Raw genomic sequence first — 25,670 nt, 5'->3', positions numbered from 1 at the left:
GTGAAATTTAAGAAACAAAAAAAAGATGAATTAAGGGAAGAGAAGCAAAAATAATATGAAAACAGAGAAGGAGACAAACAATAAGAGACTCTTACATACAGAGAACAAACTGAAGGTTGCTGGTAGGGTGTTGGGTGGGAGGATGGGCTAAATGGGCAATGGGCAACAAAGAGGACACTTGCTGGGATGAGCCCCGGGTGTTATTTGTAAGTGATGAATCACTAAATTCAATTCCTGAAATCATTATTACACTATATGTTAACTAACTTGGATTTAAACTTAAAAGAAGAACCCACAGCACATCTCTCCTAAATTGATTAGTTTGGGCTTGATAAGCATCCATCCATCTGCCATTCATTTATTCCTCTTCCATTCATGCATACATAAATCATGCAGGCATCCATCCCTTCCCTCTGCACTTGTTTCTACAGTGGAGAAATATGCCATTCATGCTGGCTGTATCCAGAACCTCTTCTCAGGGACCCTACGCTCTGAAGTCCACCTGATCGGACCAGGTATTGGCTCCTGACCAAAGTCAGTCTGTCAAATCCTCTGTCTCAAGTGAAAGAGACAGTGTCTGGAATTGAGACACTGAGAAACTGAGTCTATCAAATGATTGTAACCTCTTGAATTGAAAGGGCATCTAAAAAATGGGGAGAAAAATTAAGATATGTTCAGAGAGAGACAGGAAAATAGAGGCAACATAAAAAGATACATAGAGACGGAGAGAGCTCCACTGACCTTCTATTTCCTCTGTGGTCTCTCTGCTTTCCACAGTTGAGCTCTGTGAATTCTACTAACCCTACCCTCTGACTCCTAACTGACTAGTTCATTAAACTTTAGCTCACAGAGTGAATTGCTGATCCCTGCAAGCAAAGTCCTGGACTAGGTTCCAGACTCTTCTCTATGTCAGTCATCTCAATCTTCCCAAGAGGATAAGGTGAGTACCATCATTATCTCCATTCAGAAGTGAGGGCACCGAGACTCAAAGACCTCAGTAACCCATTGCAGTCAGAATAAAATTCCCGTTCCTTTCCTTCTTTAACCACATGGATATTCTGGTCCTTAACCACGTCTCCACTTCCATCTCCTACCAGACTCTCAGTCATGATACTCCAGTCACAGTGAGGTTTCTTCTGGGTCTCAAATTTACTAAACCCAGTCCCACCTCAGGACCTTTGCACTTACTGTTCTCTCTGCCTAGAGCACACATACTTCCCTAACTCAAAGATGGCTCCTTCCCACCTTTCAGCTCAGATATCACCTTTGTAGAGAAGCCTTTTCTGACCACCTCAGAGAAACTGACATTTTCCATCCCTGGTCACTAACAAGTACCATGTATCTTACAGCCCTTAGCGTGATACTTGCTTATTGTCTGCCTCCAGCCCCATGCTGGAATACACATTCCCGAAGAACAGAGACTTCATCTGTTCCCTTCACAACTGTTCCCAGTGCCAAGAATTCAGTTTGGCGCATACTAGGAGCTGAAGAAATACTTGTTGAATAAGTAAACTTACCCACATCAAACAGCTAGTAAATGATACAGGCAAAATGTAAAGGTTGATCTGACTCCAGAGGCCCTACTCTTCCCGACCTATTAGCTGCTTCTCATTGTTCAGTCTTGATAAAGACTTTAGCCAGAAGGTTATAAAAGAGTGGTTCATAATTAGAAATCTATAAATCTAGGTTACATGAGAGAGAAATAAACAATGCAGGCAAAGGAGGAGAAACATCTGTTTCTGATTATATCATATAAAATAAAATTTAGGTCATAAAGTCTGGAGACATACTTCATTTTACCTAATCATTCCTTCTTAAAATTCGTGTAGGAATTGATGGGCTTTTCTTTTTCAGCTAAAATTCTATTTTAAAAGCACCAGGGAACTTGTTATTTAAATGTACCCTGAAGCAAATCCTTTTGCACGGCAAATAATCCTGCCTTAATTTGCATTTTATAAGTTGAGTTTTCTGCACTGTAGTTTTTTTTTTTTAATGAGTTCTAATATGATGCAATTTTCATTGCTGGTTGAGCTTGTTAGATAGGCTTTGCTTTTGGTTTAAAGATTTTTTCCAATGTGATCACATACGTGTCTAGAGCTGTATTTGCAAACATATCCTCTGAGACTCAATTAAGCAGAGTTGGTACTTCAAGATTAAAAAATGTAAAGCCTAGTTGTACAGACTCTGGATATGGCCTCACTGGGGTCTCTGTTCCTGGACATATTTCTCTGATTCTTTTGCATCTCTCCTTCCAATGTCCTGTCATCTTGGAGTTCCTGCGGATCCCAGGGCTTGCTGATTGTTTGGGTATGCCATAAGAAATATTCCTCAGGAGCAGGAGAAGAATATGTCCTATTCCTCTCAGCGGGGGTACCCCAAGGGTCCAAAAGGAAGAAATCACTTCTATCTACTTACACATGGAAAGTTGCTTCATCTGCTCCATAACATTGGGGAACACCAGAGACCTTCCATTAACAGTGCATCTCAGCTGGACACACTTGCTGTTTTACCTCTACTCATGTCTAAATGCTCCAGGTATATATCTGGTTATTTCCAGTTATTCCCAGAGCCCTGGCCTTTCTCCTGGGCAGGACAGACTATTTGGGGCCACCTGCTAAGCTGAGGCTAAAAGTTCTAACCAGGAATTCAGATGGTGCAAGCATCATGAGTCAAAAATCAGTCAACAAAAGTCAATCCCTCCCTCCCTCTTATAAGCTGGTCACTGGTAGTTATGGGGGTCCTCAAGATGGAGCTGGACAATGCCTTTACTGGGTGTTGGGACGACCAGTCCGAAAAAGGAATAGTGGCAGTTCCATCCACCAAGTGATGCTAAAATCAGGTCTCCTCCTCTGGGCAAAGAGAACAGCTTAGAGGAACATCCTGTCTTCAAGATGGGAGGTGTAGTTATCTGACCAGCCGCAAAGTACTGCCTATTAATGTCAAATGTAGTCTAATCCTAATGTCACTCCTGCATATCGGAGGGGAAGCAACGCTTACTGAGCATCCACTCGATCGTCTCTCCCACCTTGGAAGATGGGTGCATCACTCGCCTTTTATCAATGAGGAAGCGACTTCAGAGAGGTGAAACGACCTGCTCCGGGACACATAGTTCCAAGAAGCAGAGCCGGGACTCAGTCCAGTGGGATGCTCACCTTACTGCCCCCCACCTCTCCCCAGCCCGTCTGAGGACCAGCATCTTGAAAATATGGGAACGATAATCATCACCTTCACTAACAAACCTCACATTTGTTGAGCGCTTACCGTAGGTCAGGCATTTTTCCTAAGTGTTTTCTTGGTATTATCTCATTTAATGCTTGCAACCACCCCATGCTACTTCCATTGTCATTGTTTTATGATGAGACACTTGGGTCACAGAGTGGGTTAAGTAACTTGCCCAGGGTCCCAAGGATGGTACTTGGGCTTCATCCCCAGGTGCGGTAGCTCCAGAGACCCTGCTGAAACCAACTGGGACTTCCTAGGGACTTGTAGCCGTATCTGGTGGCTTCTCATAGTACACGTACCATATTTCCCAAGTTGGTTCCCAGTCCATGTCAGTGTCCACCCAACGGCCTGGCTGCCCTTGCCACATCTTCCTTCCTCCTCCTAAGATTGACTGTACCCCGGTAAGGCAGCTGGCCCTCTGGCAGGCTGACCTGCTCTTTTCCAGGTTGTGGAGGAGCAGGTGATCCCAGTTTGCCATCTGACATGGGCCTTTGGCACCCAGCTTCTATGTTCCAGGTGTGTGTGTGTGTATATTTCTATGGATTCCAGGTATATATATATATTTATATAGATTGTGTATAGTTCCACACACACATACACATATATGGACATATATATATACACATATATATATACACATACATTTCTATGGATTCCAGGTGTGTATATATATATATTTATATAGATTATATATAGTTCCAGGTATATATATATATATATATATATATATATATATATAAATATATATATACACACACACACACACACACATACACATATATACATACACATATATATATGTATTTCTATAGATTCCAGGTGTGTGTGTATACATTTCTATGGATTCCATGTGTGTGTATATATATATACATATATATATATATATTTATATAGATTATATACAGTTCCAGGTATACACACACACACACACACATACACATATATATATATATGTATTTCTATAGATTCCAGGTGTGTATACATTTCTATGGATTCTAGGTGTGTATATATATGTATTTATATAGATTATATAGATTATATATAGTTCCAGGTGTGTGTGTATATATATATATATATATATATACACACACACATACACATATATACATACACATACGTATTTCTATAGATTCCAGGTGTGTGTGTGTATATATGTGTGTGTATGTGTATATATATGTATATGTGTATATATACATATATACACACATACATTTCTATGGATTCCAGGTGTGTGTGTATGTGTGTGTGTGTGTGTGTGTGTGTATATTTATATAGATTATATATAGTTCCAGGTATATATATATATATATATATACACACACATGCACATATATACATACACATATATATATATATGTATTTCTATAGATTCCAGGTGTGTGTGTGTGTGTATGTGTGTGTGTATATATCTTTTTTTCTATGGAATCCAGGTATATATGTGTATATATATATATTTATATAGATTATATATACTTCCAGATGTGTGTGTGTGTATATATATATACACTATATACACACACACATATATATATCTATGTATTTCTATAGATTCCAGGTGCATGCGTGTGTGTGTGTTTGTGTGTGTGTGTGTGTGTGTGTATATATATATATATATATATATATATATATAAATAATATGGTTCCAGGTATATGCGTGTGTATATATGTATATATATTTTTTCTATAGAATCCAGATATATATATATAGAGAGAGAGAGAGAGAAAGAGAGCGAGAGAGACACTATATAGTTCCAGGTGTATGTATGTGTGTGTGTGTGTGTGTGTGTGTGTGTATATATACATACACGTATGTATATATATATATACACACATATGTATATATATATATTTCTATAGATTATTAAATCACCCAGGCAGAATGGCTTACTTAATTACTTAATCCTCCAGTGTTTTTTGCAGAGACAGTAACCTGCTGTGCCGTGTTCTTCTTGAGCTTTAATAAGATCCTTATGGAAAGGGCCTGACCCAAAGTACATGCCTAAAATAAGGCTATTTCCCTCCTTTCCTTGCTGAGTTTACTCTCTACAGTATAATAGCAATCTAAGAAGACAGCCTGAGAGTCTTCAAATGCTTCTCTCCTCAGGGCGGCCTGGGGGATTGAAAAGGAGCACTTGAAGATACTGACTGACATTGCATCCTTGCCTTGTTGCCTGCTTGCCGTGAGCTCTTCGGCAAGTCACTTAACCTCTCCAGACCACAGTTTTCTCATCTGTATAATGAGGAGATCCGGGCCAGATGATCTCTCAAGCACCCACCAGTCCAAGTTTTCTCTGATCGTAATTACTCAGCATTCCTCCCTGAAATATTTGGAAGTGAGTATTCTTTGCCTTTAGGAGTCTGAGTTTCTTGATCCCACCCAAACTTGTGGTGCTTTAAGAAAATTACCCCAGAGATGCTGTGGAAATGGCCTGAGGCTGCCTTTCCAGAGGAGGGTCTGGCGCCTTATGCGTGAGCAGTTGGCTGCTGTGCTTGGCGCGCAGCGGGGGTCCAGGGCTGCGGGGCCTGCCTGTTTCCTCCTAATTTAGCCCCATGCATGCAAGTCCCCGGCACCCTCGGCACCCTCGGCTCTAATTATTTTATTGGTAAAATGGAAATAGGAAGGGGTGAGGGAAAGTTTGCACTAAGCTTTTCAAGCTGTTTTCACACTACAAAAGCAATGAAAAAAATAGAGAAAATTTGGGAAATCGATATTAGGCAAAAAAGTCATCCAACACGTCTTTTTTCTAGTTCAATTACTGTCCGTTACTAGTATGGTCTTTCTTTCTTTTTTTTTTTTTTTTTTTTTCATTTGTGTGATTGATCTACTAACCATGGAAGTTTGTGTCTTGTGGGGTTTTTTGTTTTGTGTTGTGGCTGTTTTGTGGGGGGGGGGTTGCCTTTTTGACTTAACATTGTCATAAAATGTTACAGATTGCTTCATAATCTTTGCAAGCATCACATATAATGATGCATATTTCTTGCCATTCCATTTGTCTGTTGGTTTGTTTTTTTTAATGCTAAAGATAATTTTTCTTTTATTATTTATAAATATAGGGCTATGTTACACCTGTGTGTGTGTGTGTGTGTGTGTGTGTGTGTAGATATGTTTGTTTCTAAGGGACTAGATTCCCAAGAATAAATTCTCAAGAATTAAATTACTGCTTTAAAGGATTTTATCATTTTCCCAGCTTCTGGTACATATTGTCAAATTGCTTTCCTAAAGGGCTGCACTGACTCACATTGCCATCAGCAATTACCCATTTTGCCGCATCTTAACCAGAATTGCTTATTATCACTTCAATGTTTTGTAGATTTAATAGACAAAGCAGCACCAAATTGTTTCGATTTGCATGCCATTGATTAATCAAGGATGCCAATCATTTTTCCATATTTTTTTACTCTTCCCTCTTGAAAGAACCAGGAGACCTAGGAGACCCTTTAGCCCAGTCCTCTAACACTTAGAGGCTGGGAGCCTCCAAGAAGCAGAAGGACAGTACAAGGTTACAGGAATCAGACAGGAGACCACAAGGAGATGTAATTAACCGTGTTCAGCCTTTGCTGGGTGGCAGCCGAGAGGAAAAACCGTAACAGGTAACCAAAGAATACGTATACAGGGATTCTGGCTAAACTCAAAAGGGTTACCCATCTTCTGTGGGATTTCAACAGCTCCATTTATGTGCGATGGAAATAATGTAGTTGCTTTCTCTTCCGTGATCAAAAGGAGGAAATAAGAATTCATTCATGAAATTAAAGGTAGAATAATCATTCACATAGGGACCCTGTTTTAAAGCTGCTTAGTAATTAAGACCGATACCTTCCTTAATGATGGATATGGGAGAGCAGATTTTTCCTGTATCTAGTTGGTATGTTTAAGGTACTTAAATTGATGTCCCTAGTAATAGCCGTCTTCATCAAAAGGTTAGTAAAAACCCATGACCTTCAAAACACTGGGGGCTTGTCCCCAGGGATTCTCCATCTTTCCTTTAATATACTTACTTCAGTTTTTCCCAGGTCTCTTCACCAAATTTCTCTATCACAAGAGATTGAAGACAGGTGTTGATAAATCCATACTAGAACACAAAACGAGAGGGAAAATAGGGATAATGAAGCATGAAATCCCCAGGCGTAGACATCTGAATGGTGTCTTTTAGGAGAACTGCAAAGGCATCTTCTGGAAGAAATGAATTACACCTTTTCCCTGTTTCTCCTGAGTTTACTTCTTTGATAGTTATGCTGTTTCTCCCAACTTAAAGGGAAGCCATTTCCATAGAGAAAACCTAAGGAGCTAAATTTGAAATCAGACTAGAATTAGAAGAGGTGCCTTGTAGACGTTAACTAACTTGGGTTTAAATTAAAAAAAAAAAAAAAGAGGTTCCAGGTAATCGTCTCCAAAAAAGGAAATCCTTTGGTTAGAACAAAGAGTTCAAAAACACAACAGGTGCATGGGGTTGGGGGTTAGAGCTGGGGATGAGGAAGGGCACTCGTGTCATATCATGTCACAAAGGCAGTGAAAGGACAATTTTCTTTATAAAAGTAAGTCAGGGATGGGCATGTTTGTGGAAGAAGATATAAAATGTGCAGGAAAATAAAGAGAGGATAAAAACAATAATAAAGAAAGAACAATGGGCTTAACAGTTTTCTACCTGGTGTGCCCCTTAATCTGTTATCTTCCTTTTTCCCTTCTTCAGATTAAAAAAAAACTTTTTAAATAAAAAAGGGCTTATAAATACCTCTGCCTGGTGAAGGGCAGTGCAGCCCATGTAGGCCACCCATCTCCACAGCATGGGGACACCTAAACTAAAGGCTGTGGTGACTGGATTATATTTGAAAACATCAAGGGAATTCCATTTTTAAAAACATCTTCATAAAATAAAGAATCCTCTCACAAATATTTGTGAGAATCTCTCTCACAAATATCAGGCCCAAGACTTACAAGTTTGGAGGTTTATATATGGGGGTTTCTTAAAGGAAAAGAGGCCAGTGCCAACAGGAAGGAGAGGGGTCTGAGCTCTGACAGTTCTTTCCGGAAACGGAATGGACGCCATGCTTGGCTGTGTTTTCAGTTCCACAGCAAACTGTAGTCTTTTCCCTTCACTCCACCTCTTCTTGGCTCTACCTGTCCACCACATGTGTGTGACTCATTTACAAGACCACTCTGTAGTCTGCCATTCAAAGCACTCTCTAGAAGCCTCTGAATTCATGTTTCCATTATCCCTACCACTGCTGCTTTAGGTTTACCCAAAATGCCTTTCTCTTCTCCCCAAATATGGAGGGCACTTCTCTGATGGTGTTTCCTGCCCTTTTGCTCAGTCACTCTGTGGCAAGCCTTGGCTCGGTTGTTGCCTTGTCTCTAGAGCCCATACCTGTTCCTCTGTCAGATACTGGCTGGCGTTCCCTGTGTCCCAGATTCACCGCTGGACTCTCCTTGTCGTCATAACCACAGGGTTGTTATGTTATGTTATGTATGTTATATTATGTCATATCGCATGTGCACATACATATTTCCTATTTATCTATCTACGTATCTATCACCCCCCCCACATACACACACACGCACATCATTTTTACATATATTTTCCCCTCTCCTTTGCTAAATTAGAAGTTCCTCGGGGTGTAGGTGTAATTGATCTGTATTTCAACGAAAGTACCAAGATGGTACCTGACACTGAGTAGATATTTGATACATTCTTATAGAAAAAATAAGTACTGAACGAAAGCCTCGAGTTTGAAAGCCATGAAAGTTTTTAAATACCTCCGGGCGTTTAAAATCAATTCAATGTTAACAAAGATAGCAACTGTTTATCCTAGCAATGTTTGCAGAAGAGTGCGGAGGCCAATGAAAATATCTTGCCTGCTGCCTAAGCCTCCTAGTGTATGACAAAGAAAACCAAGGCACAAGGGAACCCAGAGGTCTGCTGGTGGGTTATAACCGTGTGGGATAATGGATCTCAAAATTCAATGAATTTAGGGTCAGTGGGACATGCACTTCAGCACTTGGTCTTAGGCGTTCAATGGTCTCTGAAGCCAGTGGCATAGCTAAGCATTTGGGGGCTCCGAGCATTTAGGTCAGAGAGCAGCCCTCTCACCCTCTGCGAGTTATAAATATGCCTTTCCCTTAAATGCTACCATCGGAGGACTGTCACTGCCCCTGGAGAGACCAAAAAGAGACAAACAACAGGCTGGTCCTGCACACGTCAGAGGTCTTTTGTATTTGCTTCTCACACACCAGCTCACAGATAGTCTTGCTAAGACATACTCTTTATACACTGGAGGGCCCAGTTCGAATGGGGGAGAATGACAAATAGCACCCAAATTCTCTAACACTCAGGAACTACCACCATTAAACTAGTGAGATCGTCAAGCAGGTCGGGACGCTCATTGGCTGGCGGCATCCGAATCTTTTGAGGGCCGCTTGGATAGTAGCTATGGTACCTTTAAGAAACATCAGTGTTCAAAAGAAGTAATCGTTTCCTTTTTTAAAAAAGTCAGAAAATGTTAAGTTTAGCTAAGTGTTTCTCCTGTAAAGATCTCTGCATGTTCCATATCCAATCCAGCTCCCCGGGGCCTGCCATCTGTTGGCTGGGGGAAGGAGCCCCATCATGTAATACAGCCTCAGCTCAGAGAGGGGGTGCGGCTTAGAGGAAATAGCTTGCACTCTGGAGCCAGATGGCTTTCAGTCTCTGGGCCTTACAGCTTCGTGGCTTTGGGTAAATTACCTAACCTCTCTGAGCCCTGTCTGCTTAAGAGCTAAAGTGAAATAATAGTGCTTACTCTCTTGTAGTACTGTTCTTAGGATTACAGAGTGATGATTCCAGCTACCCAGGTGGATAGCCACCCCCACATTTTAGCAGCTGCTTGACCCTGGACCTTCAGCAAATCTCACTCATCCACAGTTGTTTCCTCTGGAAAATGGCATAACAGTGGTCCCTTCCTCAATGGGTTGTAGCAAGGATTAAATGAGAGCATTAGGGGTGAGGCACTTAACACGTAGCGAATGCTCAGGAAATGATAGCCATTTTTCTTAGATAACAATCAGTGTTCAACAAATGGAAGCCGAGGGGAAGTGAGGACAGAGGATGCTGAGAGGGTCTTACCATGTTGCTGCAGCAGCTGCCTTCAGGCAAAAGCAGTCGTGGGCGAGCACCAAGCTCCTGACTATCAGGCAGCCCCCAATCATTCACAAGAACCCCTGGCAACCCCAGAAGCCTGTCTTGTAGCGTCTGGGCATCCACAGGGAAATCAGGAGCTGTTCACTGGCCTTCAGGCAAGGAGCTAACTGTTGAGTTCTTAGTCACCGAGGGAGCAAAAAGTAAGGCTGCCCCCGCCAGCTGCTGCATGGGACCCGCAGCCAGGTTCCCCGCGGGGTGCATGACCCCATTACTAATTCCTTGGGGATTCGGCCTGAAACTTGAACTTCTCCCAGAGGTACCAACACAAAACAGCACCATGCTGGCAGCAGAGCCCCGCAGGGCCCCCGGGGCAGGTGACAGCCCTCACCAGTCTGCCCCCCTCATGTGGGAGAAGGCTCCAAGGATGAGCACATCCTCATCATGCTGGGCTCTGGGACTAATTTTTGCTTCCCACCTCATCTTGCTGCAAACTCAAAACCTTACTTGGCTCCCTCTCCCACTCGGTTCCCCCACGGAGAAGTTGGCATCTAATTCTCTCTGACGCATCCTTTCCTAGCTTGGCCTAAGTGGGAGGCCAGGATTCCGGAAGCCCAGGAGGCTATTGCTAAGTCATTCATCCTTTCAGGTGACAGATCACAGTCACCTATCTGTGTGGTGTCACCACGGTGAGCACCTCCGGAGTACAGAACCTGAGATGGGGATGTGTTCTCAGGTGGCCGGTCAGGGGGCCCTGTGACCCCAGACCACTCTTAGAACCCTGAACCCGACTTTCAGGATGCCCCTGGGATCCTGCTGGAAGACTGCCTTGCAGATGGCATTACTTTTGAGAGTTCTTTTTAGTTCTTCTTTAATTAAACCTCCTTGGACCTGGTCCAAAAATGGCCCTGCCTTGACCAGAACTTGACTCTATAATATAACATGAGATTCCCTGGTGCCTTAGAGCCTTACTTGCCTCCCCATCCCCACTCCGTTCAGGCTCTGGTAACCTATTTCCTAGGGCATCTATTTCCTCAGGGTTGTGATCAGAGGTGAGAAACACAGTCACCAACCACGTCCAGGGTGAACTGCCTACGGCAGTGCCCACAGACACCCCAGCTTTGGTGTAAAAACAAGAGTAGAAATAAATACAACAGGATCAAGGGGTTGGGTAAGCCCTTGAGGTTGCACTGCTCCGCTCTACGGAGGGTGTAGGACAGCCACATGGATGTGACACATGTCATGGCAGCATCTCATGAGCCTACCATGCCAGGCACGGAGGCGTTCCTCTGAAACGAATGCCCAGACATCTGACATGCCCTCCTTAAAGCACAAGGCATCCTTATCTCTGTATCCCCAACACCCAACACATACAGCCAAATTCCAAACGATGCTGAAAGATCTCTCCCCTCTCAGCAGGCTCTCCTTCCCCACCCCCACTCAGATCCATCTCCCGTCTCGCCTCCCCCTCTTTCTGCAGCCCCCTTAGAAAGCTCTCCTTGCCTCCCCACCCAGTAGGCCTTTGGGGCTCCCTTGTCTGTCACCCTCCTCCTGTCTTCCTCCCACTATCCCCTCCATGGAAAGACCTAATAGACAGACGGGTACTTATTTAAGACCCTTCTTCTTCCTTTCTGCAATGGAGACTGCTTGTTCTCAAAAGCTGCCCTTTCTCTGTGCTATTCCTGTGTGGAAGGAACATGTGCTCAGGAGGAGAAAAAAAGGCTCTGGAAGAGGTGATTTCCATAATTATGCTTCCCAAGCCTCTGCCACCATTCAGCTGACAGTCTTCTTTCTCCCCTGCCAAGTGGGCTTGCTCTGGCTCTCTCTTTTGCACCCCCAGCCCTCAACCCTCCTTTTTCAAACACGCCAGCACTCTTACATTTCACAATAAGTAAATGGTTAAAAAAAAAAATCTCCATTTTCTTTCTCACGCAGCAGATGGCAGGTCTCAGGAACTTGGTGGAAATTAGGCTTTCTGATTTTCTAATAAATTTCAGTATCTCACACAAAAAGCACGAGCTCATTCCGATTCTGATGTTAAGTGCCATATGGCATATCATTCGTGGGCTGTGGCAGCTTCGTCCTCAAGGGTAACAAGGAAGGGGCGATCTTTCCTAGAACAACGAGATTGAGCTCGTATGGACCAATTGGATTCCTTGGCAAATACCATTTGATAATAATATTGTATATGGCAGAGAAGCGATTATCTCTCTTGTATGGTATGTGTTAATTTTCACTGCCAGTTTTCCTAATTACAACCGCCACCCAAAGGACTACTTTTTGTAAATACTCTGTAAACATTTGAAAAGACATAGGCAGTGTATGCGTGGAGAAAAACGTCCCTGGATGTTGAAACTGCCTGGAAAGTTGGCTGACGTTTTATATGTTTTTCAATTGCATCGACAGCCCAGTGAGGGACTTCCCTCCTCTCTTCCATGACAAAAGGGGCCTCCTACCCTGACATTGTTTTTCTGGGGGCCACTTCTCCCTGCTATTTCTTTTGGTCTTCAGGGTGCAGTTCTGTGAGCTTTGGCAAGTGTCTACACCTGTGTAGTTCACAGAATCCCACCGACATAAAAAGACAAACTTTCTCCAGCATCACATACCTCATACCTTCTCAATCAGCCCCACCACCCGCAATCACTGTTCTGATGATCCTCATAGATTAGTTTTGCTGGCTCTTGAACTTCAGAACTTCATATAAATTAAGTCATGCAGCATGTTCTCTTCTGCATCTGGCTTCTTAACTTTTAGCCCATTTGGTGCATTGAAGAAACGCATTCCCCAAGTTAGACGTCTGTCTGTAAATGCATGCTCCTTTACACATCTTCTGTGATACACAATGAGGCCCTGTAAGACACTCTCATCTCTTGTGGTCTACAGTCTGTGACTTATGTGTAATTAGAAGCACAAGTTTTCATTTTGCACATGACAAGGGGGAAGGTGAGATGCCACAGGGAGTTCACTAGACCAGTCTGTACAGTTTGAGGAAAGAGCTGCAAGAAGCAAAGGAAAGAGGATGTGGGAGGACGATTTTCTCTGATAAAATATCACCATTATCTGGTTTGTGTTTGTTTTTGCATTTCTAGGGGTGTAGCTGCCTTTCTTTTGGTGAGCCCAAGAGGGAGAAACTGGCATTAGCTAGTATTCACCTGGCTTGCTAAGAGGCACTGGGACGTAGAAGAGATAAACTTTGATGTGAGTGCATCAGAGAGACGGAGGAGGAATTTCAGCATCAGCCCAAGGTACAGGGCGCTCTCTCGGAGGGGTGAGTTCTGCATCGCTTTCCTTTACTCACACCATGGGTGCCGCGACGTTGGCCTTGATTTCCTCCCAGTGAGACTAACATCTCATTGACAGCCTGAGGTAGAGATTACTTGGCTACAGGTAGGGCTGTGAAACAGAGCCAGATTTCTTTCAGGCATATTTTCATATTTGGAATTTTAGCATACGGCAGCTGAATAGGGTACTTAGCAATAAGAATCTTCAGGAAAATATTTCCAGAAGACAGGGTGATGGCTTTTTTTTTTTTTTGGCAGTTTTATTGAGGAATAATTGGCATACATCACAAGAGAAGTTTAAGGTATACAGCGTGATGGGATGATTTATATATCATCTGAAATGATCACCACAACAGGGTCAGCTAGCAGCCACTTCTCATAGAGATATAATAAAAAGAAGAAAATAAAACAGGAAAACAATTTTCTTCTTGTGATGATAACTCACAGGATATACTCCTTGAACAATTTTCCTATACGCTGTCTAGCAGTGTTAGTTACCATCATCATGTTGTTACTTACACCCCTAGTGCTTATTTATCTTATAACTGAAATTTGTACCTTTGGGCCACCTTCTTCTTCCAGTTTTGCCTCCCTCCATCCTCCACTTTTGGTAATCATTAAGTCTGACCTCTTTTTCTAGGAGGTTTTGTTGTTGTTGTTGTTGTTGTTGTTGTTGTTAAGATTTTACGTATATGTGAGATCATACAGTATTTATCTTTCTTTGTCTGGCTTATTTCACATAGCTTAATGTCATATTAGGACGATCCATGTTTTTGCAAATGTTAGGATTTCCTTGTTTTTAATGTTTGAGTAATATTCCAGGGTGTGTGTGTATGTGTGTGTATACACACCACAACTGCTTTACCCACTCATCCATTGATGGACACTTAGGTTGTTTCCATGAGTTGGCCATTGTAAATAACGCTGCTATGAACAGCAGGGCTCAGTTATCTTTTCAAGTTATTGTTTTCATATCCATTGGATATATTCCCAGAAATGGAATTGCTGGATGATTTGGTAGTACCATTTTTAATTTTTTGAGGATTCTCCATACTGTTTTCCACTGAAGCTCTACAGGTTCCCATAAGCCTCATCCTCGCCAGCATTTATCACCCCCTGTCTTTTTGATAATAGCCATTCTAACAGACATGAGGTGCTACCTCACTGTGGTTTTAATTTGCATTTCCCTGTTGCTTAGTTGTGCTCAGCATCTTTCCAGGTACCTGTTGGCCTTTTATACATCTTCTTTGGCAAAGTGTCTCTTCAGATCCTTCGCCCATTTTTTAATTGGATTGTTTGGGTTTTTTCCTATTGAGTTGTATGAATTCTTTATATATTTTGGATATTAACCCTTTATCAGATGTATAGTTTGCAAATATTTTTTCCCATGCTGCAGGCTGTCTTTTCACTTGGTCGATGACTTCTTTTGGTGTGCTTTTTAGTTTGATGTCGTTTCTCTTGTTCATTTTTTATTTTGTTGTTTGTGTTTAAGGGTTTTAAATGTCACATCTAAAAACATTATCACCAAGACCCATGTCAAGGTGCTTTGTTCCTATGTTTTCTTCTACGAGTTTCATGATTTCAGGTATTACGTAGAAGTCTTCAATCCATCTGAGTAAATTTTGTGGGTGGTGTGGAATGTAGATCCATTTTCATCCCTGTACATGTGAATATCCAGTTATCCCAGCACCATTTATAGAAAAGACTGTCTTTTCTCCATTAAGTACTCTTGGCTCCCTTGTCAAATATCAGTTGACTATACATGCTTGGGTTTATTTCTGGGCTCTTGATTCTGTTTCACGGGCTTATTTGTCTGTTTTTATGCCAATGCCATACTGTTTTGATGAGTATAGCTTTATAGTAGAGCTTGAAGTCAGGAAATGTGATGCCTCCTGTTCTGCTCATCTTTCTTGGGATTTCTTTAGCAATTTGGGGTTTTTGGTGGTTCCATGTAAGTTTTAGGAGTGTTTTTCTCCTTTTGTAAAAAATGCCATTGGAATCTTGACAAGGATTTCATTGAATCTATAGATGGGTTTTGGTAGTATTCACATTTTAACAGTATTATTTCTTCAAATCCATGAACATAGTCAATCTTTCCATTTATTTGTGGTTTTTTTTATTTCTTTCATCAGTGTCTTGTAGTTTTCAAAGTAGAGATCTTTCATTTCTTTCAATTTATTCCTATATATTTTATTATTTTTGGTGCTATTGTAAATGAAATGAATTTATTTCTTTTTCAGAAAATTTATTGTTAGCATATAGAAATGCTACTGATTTTTGTATGCTAGTTTTATACCCTACAACTTTACTGAATTCATGGATTAAGTCTAATAGATTTTTAGTTGAGTCTTTCGAATTTTCTGTATATAAAATATCATCTGCAAATAGACACAATTTTACTTCTGCCTTTTCAATTCGAATCCCTTTTATTTCCTTTTATTCTTTATAATTTCCCTATGATTATTATTATTATTATTATTATTATTTTATTTACATATTTTTACCTGTCATTTCTTTTTCTTGCCTGGTTGCTATGGCTAGGACTTTCAGTACTATGTTGAAGAAGAGTGTTGAGAGTGGATATCCTTGTCCTGTTCCTGATATTAAAAGAAGTTTTTAGCCTTTAACCATTGGGCATGATGTTAGCTGTGGTCTTTCATATATGCCTTTATTATGTTGAAATATATTCCTTCTGTCCTAATTTGTTAAGAGATTTTATCATGAATGAATGTTGAATTTTTCAAATGCTTCTTCTGTGTCTCTTGAGATGATTATATAATTCTTTGGTTTCAATCTGTTAATTTGATGTGTCATATTGATTTGCATATTTTGAACCATACTTGCATGCCAGGAATCAATCCCTCTTAATCATGGTGTATGATCCTTTTAATGTGCTGCTAAATGCAATTTGCCAATATTTTATTGATAATTTTTACATCTATATATATCAAGGATATTGACCTGTAGTATGTATGTATGTATGTATGTATGTATGTATTTTTCTAATAGTGTCCTTTTCTGGTTTGGGTATCAGGATGGTGCTGGCCTCATAAAATGAGTTTGAATGTGTTCCCTCCTCTTCAATGTGTTAGAAGAGCTTGAAAAATGTTGTTAATTTTTATTTAAATGTTTGGTAGAATTAACCAGTGAAGCCATTGGGCCCTGGGCTTTTCTCCATTAGGAGAATTTTTATTACTGATTTAATCTCCTTACTAGTAATTGGTCTATTCAGATTTTCTATTTCTTCATTTCTTTCTACTCTATTCCTTTCTTTCTTCAGTCTCAGTTAAGTTGTATATTTCTAAGAATTTGTCCATTTCTTCTAGGTTGTCTAGTTTTTTTAGTATACAGTTATTTGTGTCATCTCTTATGACCCTTTGAATTTCTGTGGTATTGATTGTAATGTCTCTTGTTTCATTTAGAATTTTGTTGATTTGAGCCCTTTCGTTTTTCCCCTTGGATAGTCTAGTTAAGGCTTTGTCAATTTTGTTTATCTTTTCAAAGAACCAATTTACAGTTTGGTTAATCTTTCTATTTTGTTTCCCATTTTCTATTTCATTTATTTCTGCTCTACTCTTTATTATTTCCTTTTTTCTGCTAACTTTAAGCACATTTGTTCTTCTTTTTCTAGATCCTTAAGTCATAGAGTTATGTTGTTTACTGGGGATCTTTCTTGCCTCTTGATGTAGGTATTTATTGCTATGAACTTCCCTCTTAGTACTGCTTTTGCTGCATCCCACAAGAACTTGTATGCTATGCTTCCATTTTCATTTGTCATGGTTTATTTCTAAATATTCACAATAAGTGCTTGTTGACTTCTTGTCATGCAAGCTGTGATAGTAATAGCTCACTCTACCAAGCCTCACTATGTGCCCAAGCATGAACTACGTGAAATTGCTGTTCCTGTGGGCCAAAGACTTGAATACTGGCAATCTCATTTGGTTCCACTTAATATTATTTCATTCTTATCACAATCCTATAAAGTAGGTCCTATTATCATGAACTCCCTTAAAAGTGACAACAATGAGGTACAGAGAAAGTTAAGTAGCTTCCTTGAGGCTCCAAAACTAGTTAATGTCAGAGCTGGTATTCAAACTCAGGCCCAAGTCTCTATAACCTCCAAGAAAATAATTAAAATAGTGGGTAATAATCCCTTTCGGTTATTTATTTATTTATTTCATTTATTTATTTATTTTTTAGATCCTTAAGTCATAGAATTGAAATGGTGGGTAATAATCCCATTCCTTTTTTCAGCAGCTGAGGGCTGTCTTGAAGTCAGGTGGTATCTCCAGAAAAATCTTTTTCCAAGAAAGTCAAACTCTGGCCCATGGGGGCCCCCTTTCTTTCATCTGCTACACTGGTAGATGACATTTTACTTTGGACCTGGAATTAGTGCAGTGTTGTGGGGGTCAAACACAAAAACAAAAACAAAACAACCTGCAAAGTGGGCTCTTGCGTGTAGAACGCTTGGTCTTTCCATTTGGGACCAGAGCCTTCCCCTTAGAACTGAGGAAAACGGCAAGAGCTGAGCCTTTTCCTCAGTGAACCCTGTGCTTTCTGGCAATGGTGCCTGTGCCATTCTAAGAGGGCATGCTTCTTTCTCTCTCTGTTTGAATTTCAAACCTTCAGGCATAGGGCAAGAGCACCAGCAGAATTACTAGGCGTGAAGCGCCACCATGTGGCCAAATGATCACATACCAACAGCCTGCTGTATCCTTGTTCTGCTGTAGGGAGGCCATGGTATGTGGCTTTGAATGGCCACAAATCCAGATCGAGTGGAGGAACACAGCTCAGAAGACTGGACTCAGCTCTCAGTCCTCCCTCTGGGACTGGTTCCCAAGGCGTGGATTAATCATGAAAATGCCGTTTGTCTTCCCCAAACAGCAGTTCCCCTCAATGTAATACGGAGCTGTGATTTTCAGGGGGTGGAACTCCAGGAACTGCAAAGTGAAGACAAGTTTACCTTTACAAATCACACACAGAAGCCAGGCAAGCCTGGAGATGAGGAGTCAAACCAAACGATAGCTCTGACACTCCTTTGAAGGCTCCTTTAAGACCGAATTCAGCAGACTTCAAATGTAACCTGATCTATGCTTCCATTTAATCTGGGGGAAAGCTGCAAATAAATGGGATGATCTGGAGGCCATATGTAAAGGAAGCATGACAATAAAGGATTGTCACATTGTAATAACTTATATATTGATATTTTCCAAGAGCTCATAGTAATTTTTTCTAGCGTTTATTTGTTTTTGAGCAAGAAAGAGCACAAGTGGGGGGAGAGGCAGGGAGAGGTGGAGACAGAGGATCTGAAGCAGGCTCTGTGCTGACGGCAGAGAGAAAGCCCGACGCAGGGCTCGAACTCATGAACCGCGAGATCACGACCGAAGCCCAAGTTGCATGTTTAACTGACTGAGCTGCACAGGCACCCCTTAACTGCAGTATTTATGGTGTGCTTGCTGTGTGCGGGACACTGTGCGGAGTACTCTATGTGCATTGTCGTATTAGGTGCTCATATACCCCGTGAGGGAGTCACGCGTGCTGTGATACTTTACAACCAGGACACTGAGGCGGAAAGCAGTCAAGCGTCACGTCCAAGGCCAACCATCTGCTGGGTGGGGGAGCTGAGCGTCCGGCTAGACCTCTGACTCAAGAGCACATTTCCATCCTCACGTTGATTCAGTGCTGCCTTCTTCCAAACGGCTATCTCAGGAGGCTAGACTACCTCTAATCCAGTCTTCAAAATTTTTAGAATTTCTCTTTTATAGCTATTTTCAGGGTGTGTGGCAGAATTTTTGACTCTTCGAAGGGATAGCAAATCATCACCCTTTAATATGCCCATAGTTAACAATTACTGTCTGGCAGGCCCTTTAACCCTCATCACAACACTGCAAGTTACGAGCTAGTATTATCATGCCCAATTCACATCTGAGAAAAATGAGGCCCAGGGAGCCCAAGTCGCTGGCCTACTTTTCCACCCTGGTCTGCATGGTCTGCAGAGGGCCATGGGGTGAGAGTGGGTCTTGCTCGTTGGAGGAAGAGGTGTGAGGGCCTGATGCCACCCCCCCCCCCCCGCCCACTCACCCATCACCACCACCCACCCACCCCCGCCCCCGACACTGGCTGCCGGCGAGATCCTTGAAGCTCTGGTCTGTTACCCTCCACTGCCTCTCAGGACCACTGGAGTTTTAGAAAGAGCCAGAAAGAATCTGGAGCTGGGTTTTACGAGTAGGGTCAGTGAGCTCTCTGGATGTAGACGGTACCATTTTGAATCAAGGTCAAGACTATTCTTCTCACCTGGCTTTGGTGCATGCCAGGTGCTGGCCCTGCACCACCCCCCTCCGCTGTCTATGCTCCGTCCCCCCAAATGTGGAGCATTTTCTTCACCTCATGAGCATGCTTTCCCTCACACCACACGGGCTCCTTCTCTTCTGGGCCTCTAAATATTGGGGTCTCCAGCGGATCCTTCACCTCACCTCCTTTCAGATCTCCACCGGGTATCTTGGTGACTGCAGCTCCTCGTGGCTTCAGATTCTGTCTCTATGGCACCACTTCCCAGTTTTGCACCCCTAGATCCAGCCGCTCCCCTGAGCTCCACCCAAAGTGTCTGATTCCCCAGCTGGAAGTGCACAGAAGGCTCTAAGTTAATACATCCAAGAGATGACTTTTGGTTACCGCCCCCCAAAACCCCCTGCTAACCAGCCCCTCTGTCAATCAGCTTAATAAAGGGTATCTGTGGTCACTTGCACCTCAAGAGAGAGCCCCGTGTCTCTATATCCGGTTCGCGGCAAGCCTAAATACCCACCTGTCCTGCTTCAGAGTCTCTCTAACCCAGTCCTCTGTAGCAGCCCGGCACTCCCCCCATCCAGGCAGCCAGCGTCGTCTCTTGTCCGGCCCACTGCAGAGTGACCCAGCTGCTGTCCCAAGTTGTCCCTCTGAGCCCTTAAGGCAGATCCCCACCCAACGGCCACAATCCTCTTTTAAAAACGAAATCAGAAGCTGCTACTCTCCCGTTCAGAACCACCCAGTACATTTCTTCCTGCCTCCTCAAGACCCCCTCCCTGATGCCATCCTGCCCCTGGGCCTTTGTGCGGACTCCCTCCTTGGCCTGACCAGTCCTTCCCCTGGTCTCACTTAATCCGTCTCTCATTCAGGGCCCTATTCAAGCATCACCACTTCTGAGAGGCTTTCTCTGACTAAAAACCCCCCACCTTCTGCTCATCTACCCTCTAGCCCATTCTCTATTCTACTTCATATCATTTATCATTACCTGACACGTTATTACATTTGAATATATGCATATAATGTATGCTGGCTTATTGCCTGCACACCTCTCCCACCAAATTTCTAAGCTCTGAAGGTAGGGATCTAGTCTTAGTGTTTTACTCTCAGGGTCTGGGAGAGTTGTGAGCATATATGGGTACTCAGTATAACTTGTGAATAAATCAGTGATGTCTTTGAACTCCCTCCAGTGCCATACTCCCTCCAGCACAGATCCTTTGCCCATGACATTTCCTCAGCCTGAATCCCTCTCTACAGCCCCCAACCCTTTATATTCTGATGCCTCCTATCCCCCTAAAGATCTCAACTCACTTCATTTCAATTCATTTATGCAATCTGTCAATCAGTCACTCAGTCAACAAACAGTTGTTGGTGTAGGCACTCTTCTTGACGCAGGGGACAGAGCATGAACAGAATAGACTATGCTACTGCCCTCATGAAGTTCACAATTTAATGGGGGCAAGCGTGCGTATGTGAATGTATATGAGTGAGTATGTGTGAGTGTGTATATGTGTGCGTGTGTGTATAATCACGTGTTAGATCATAGTAAACACAGCGCAGCCAGCTGATCCATGGTAGAGATTAAGAGCAGTGATAGTTGAGGGGCACCTGCATGGCCCAGTCAGTTAAACATCCAACTTTGGCTCCGGTTTATGGGTTTGAGTCCCATGTCAGGCTCCACGCTAACAGTGCAGAGCCTGCTTGGGATTCTCTCTCCCTCCCTCCCTCCCTCCCCCTCCCCAACTCCTGCTTTCTCTCTCTCTCAAAATAAATAAATAAGCTTTAATTTAAAAAAAAAAATAGCAGTGATGGTTGAGATAGGGTGGTCAAGAAGACCTCTCTGAGGAGGTGACATTTGAGTATTTGAGTAGGACAAGTGAAGCCATATGGGATCTAGAAAGCCCTCCCCAAGCCACTCAGATGCCCCAACCAGCTCATACGCCCCCCCTCTTACAAGTTCCCTGTGACACCATGGGCCTCCCCCCTGGCCCTTACCACAATTCTGATCCATGGTACTGCTGTAATCCTTTGATTAAGGTCTGTCTCTCCCACCAAACTGAAAGCTCCATGAGAGACTATTTATGTTCTGTCCCCAGACATAGGGTGGGACATAGTACATGCTCAACATTCTTTGTCAAATGACAAATAAATGGATAAATGAACATGGGAATTCCCCCGAGAGAATGGCCAGCAGGCTTTGACATCCTCCATGGCCTGGGAGGTCAACCAAAATGGCTTCATACATTTATTTACACCCTGTGTCTGCCCAAACCCTCCCCTCATCACCACCATGCTCCTCATGCCCCTTTCAAGAGAGCTGCCCTGACCCAGGGTGTTGATGAGGAACAGGGGGGTCTAGGGCACCCTGTGTTTGATTGGGGGGGGGGGGTGCCTACCACAGCTGGAAACAGATACCACCTGAGAACGCATGTGAACCGCACAGGGACCGTGGGCAAGATCTACCACAGAAGTCAGATCTGGGGCCTGAGATCCTCTCTTCCTGAAGCTATGGGAAGTTTGGATTGGTTTAATCCCACAGACTTTCAGGGGCCATTCTCCAGGCTCACCACCACGCCCCCCCCACCACCCCCATAACTGTATTGCATCATCTGAGGTTTCTGCTCTCTACGCTTCGGCTCAAGAACAAGATAACACTCAATTCTTTACCCCCATCTGATCAATTCTACTTGACATCTATCAATGTAGCCTTCCATGGATGCTCAGTAAAAGCCTTGCCCTTCAGTCAAGGGCATCCCCTTGCTGGCCACTACCATGTCTGTGACTTTCCTAATACCTGTCCTTTTGCATGAAATGACAGTCTTTAGCAATCTTCTGCCAGAGACTAAAGCTGTCTTTCAAGAGAACCTCTCCTGTGAAGTTCTCCCTGACGTCTTGAGCTAAATGGGCTTCTGCTTTTGCAGAGCTATTCTTATGGGGGGGCAGAGGTGCTCATGAAGCAGTAAGTGCTCAGCACCATTTTATCCGTGTTTGTCCTAACTTCCCCCGTTGAGTTGCCGATTACCAAAGGAGAGAAAGTGTGTCTTATACTATTTTGCTCGAAGTACAGCTTAATAAGGACTTGATAGATTCATCTACCCTTGAAGGACTAGAATACGCTGTGGTTCCATGTGTGGTGGACTGAATGATGGCCTCCCCATGATGGCTGCATCCTAACCCCCAGAAACTGTGAATGTTACCTTGTATGGCAAAAGGGACTTTGTAGATTTGATTCAGTTAAGGTTTTTGAGACGGGGAGACGATCCTGGGTCATCCAGGTGGGACTGATGTAATCACAAAGGTCCTTAAGAGGGACAAGCAAGAGATCAGAGTGAGTAGCTGGAGATGTGAAGACAGAAGCAGAAGGTGCAGGTGATGTCAAGCAGGGCCCACAAGCCAGGGTATGTGGGCATCCTCTGGAAGCCGGAAAGGCAAGGGGACGGATGATCCCCTCAAAGCCTCCAGAAGGAATCAACTCTGCTCACACCTTGATTTATCCCAGTCGGCCTGATTCTAGTTCTCCAGACTCTAAGAGAATAAAGCCCCTGCATTTGTGGTCATTGTTACGACAGCAGGAGGAAATGAATTCACCATGAAAGGGCCATCCGTGATGACACAAATGTGCCTCCTGTTAGAACCACCTGGAAGCCGTGTTCTCTGTGGCAGAGCTATCCTTCAGAGTTGGGTTTACACCATTCAAACTAAACTCCCATGTATCTTCCTGCATGAAGAAGACATTTTGTGGTGGGAGCTAGAAAACAAAGCCTGAAGTGTAAGTCCCTTGCCAGGAGCTCACATCCTCTTTTTTGGACAGAGGTCTAGAGATAGGTAGATTTCCATAAATCAAAACTGAGACAATCCTGGAAAAGCTGTAGCCACTACCATTGTTTCTCAAGGAGCAGCTGATTGAATAACTGCTCAATTCGTGGGGGAGGAGAATCAATCACATCAGCTGATTTTACTGAATTGACTTTTATTGCCATGAATTTTATTTCTCTTAAGACCTCAGTAGACACTATCTCAGGATTCCCTAGACAAAGCCCAGATCCTGCAGTTTATCGCCAATTTCAAATACCTAAAATCATCCCAAAGACACGCCAGCCTTCTGTTTCTGAATCATGGAATTTTTCAGGCAGTCTGTGTATAGTCTCATTAAAGACAAAAATATACAAAATGGGAAGCAAGAGAGGAAAGCATGGCTTCGTGTCCCATAAGCAATAAATGCTAAAAGAAAAAAAAATCAAGACTCCAAACATCCTTTCTGTCCTGTTTATTTTTTTTCTTATCTGTAAAAGCAAAATGTACACAAAGTCTTCACCACATAATGTCAGGGTCGAATCTATGACAAACTGTAGTTTGATAAGAGGCAGGGTAAAGAGACCTTCATTCTGAACTTATCCTTAGCAGTGAACTTTTATTTGTGGGGCTTCAAAACAAGGCCACATTTGGGGGAAAGGAAGATACGTGGCAATATTAACTTCGTGTGCTTTAATGCAGTTTATAAAACAAATCTCCCAAACATTTATTTTTCAGCCAAGCTTCTGGCTAGAGTGGGCTTAGGATAAGCAACAAAATGAAAGAGATCTCCTAAACATTGACCTTGGCACTCAAAAAGAAAATAATAATAAAGACAAGTATTAAAACATTTCCAGTATATTTTCATCCGAAATGTGTTGATATAAAATGGCTAAGAATGCCACATAAGTTTTAGGTTTTTTTTTCTCATAGGAGTTTTAAATACTTAGATTCAGATAGTCAAGTTCACATAAATAAAACATTCTTTATAAAAAACTGAACAATACAACCATCATTACATGGGCCTGGCAGAAAGAAAGCTCTATTCAGTTCTCAGAGTGACCTTAGCCTAGAGCGTCTTGGGCTTAATTTAGATTATTGGTTTGTCCTAGTCTGTCTCCCTCCTTTACCCCCAAGAGCACTCTGGCATTTCATGAGCATGTACCAACTGGACGATTTCTTTCTTTGTAAGAAAACACCAGAAGAAGTAATAGGAATGAATAGAATGCAATGTGTTCTCCAGACCAGTGGTTCTCAAACCCGAGCAGGAAAAAGTATGTGAGAAGTGCAAAGAATATATTTAAGATGTAACTCTAATTCAGATAGTTACTAAAATCACAAATCCTTTCTAGTCCAAAAGAACTCAGGGATGCTGATTTTCCTCTTAAGTGGGGAGGGGAGAGGCACAGCCGGCCATAAGCTGGTCATACGGGCGTCTATCAGGATATTCTGGACGATAATTAGAAGAAAGCCCACCACCTGTGGGAAGTAGAGCTGGGTTTCAGGGCTGGAGAGATAGTGTGGTCCCAAGGCAGGGCCCTGGCACACTCTTTCCCAATGCCAGGGCACTGGCCCCATCTTCCGTGTAATCCAGCAGATGTTTCTAGAAATGTCTAGAACCGTGAAAGTGTTAGTGCAGAAGGAGGTGCTTCCGGGACCGTGTTCTGCACAAAGGAAGGCAACCTCTGTGATCAGGGTATTCCTGAGCCCCGCAGAGACAAGAGCCGCCTTTCTGAAAACTTTGGCCAGAGAGCCAGGGGTGGGCTCATTTCCTGTCCTGAGCACAGTGTTAGAAGCCACTCGGACAGATGCACAGAGAACTGAAACAGGCCAGGGGAGACCAGGGAGTGAGCCTGGATACTCCCACTCCCTGCTGGGAGACCCGCCGAGCTGTAACTACCTACCAACCTGCCATGCCGGGAAAGCCCGGCTCCAGAGTCCCCCAGGGCAGGTCCTCTGGGAGACCGCGCGTGTGTTTGGCACTAACCGG

At 42.8% G+C, this 25,670-nt stretch overlaps 1 long non-coding RNA gene across 1 annotated transcript; it reads left to right on the top strand.

Moving 5' to 3' along the window:
* Positions 1-6,638: 6,638 nt before the first annotated feature.
* On the top strand, positions 6,639-24,515 carry LOC122481950. Its single transcript, XR_006296963.1, has 3 exons — positions 6,639-6,813; positions 13,418-13,596; positions 24,419-24,515. It is a non-coding gene; the product is annotated as an uncharacterized LOC122481950 (long non-coding RNA).
* The last annotated feature ends 1,155 nt before the right edge of the window (positions 24,516-25,670 follow it).

This window comes from Prionailurus bengalensis, chromosome A1, assembly GCF_016509475.1.
Source record: "Prionailurus bengalensis isolate Pbe53 chromosome A1, Fcat_Pben_1.1_paternal_pri, whole genome shotgun sequence".
NCBI lineage: Eukaryota > Metazoa > Chordata > Mammalia > Carnivora > Felidae > Prionailurus > Prionailurus bengalensis.
Note: the sequence above shows the minus strand (reverse complement) of the source record. Positions and strands in the feature narration are given on the sequence as shown.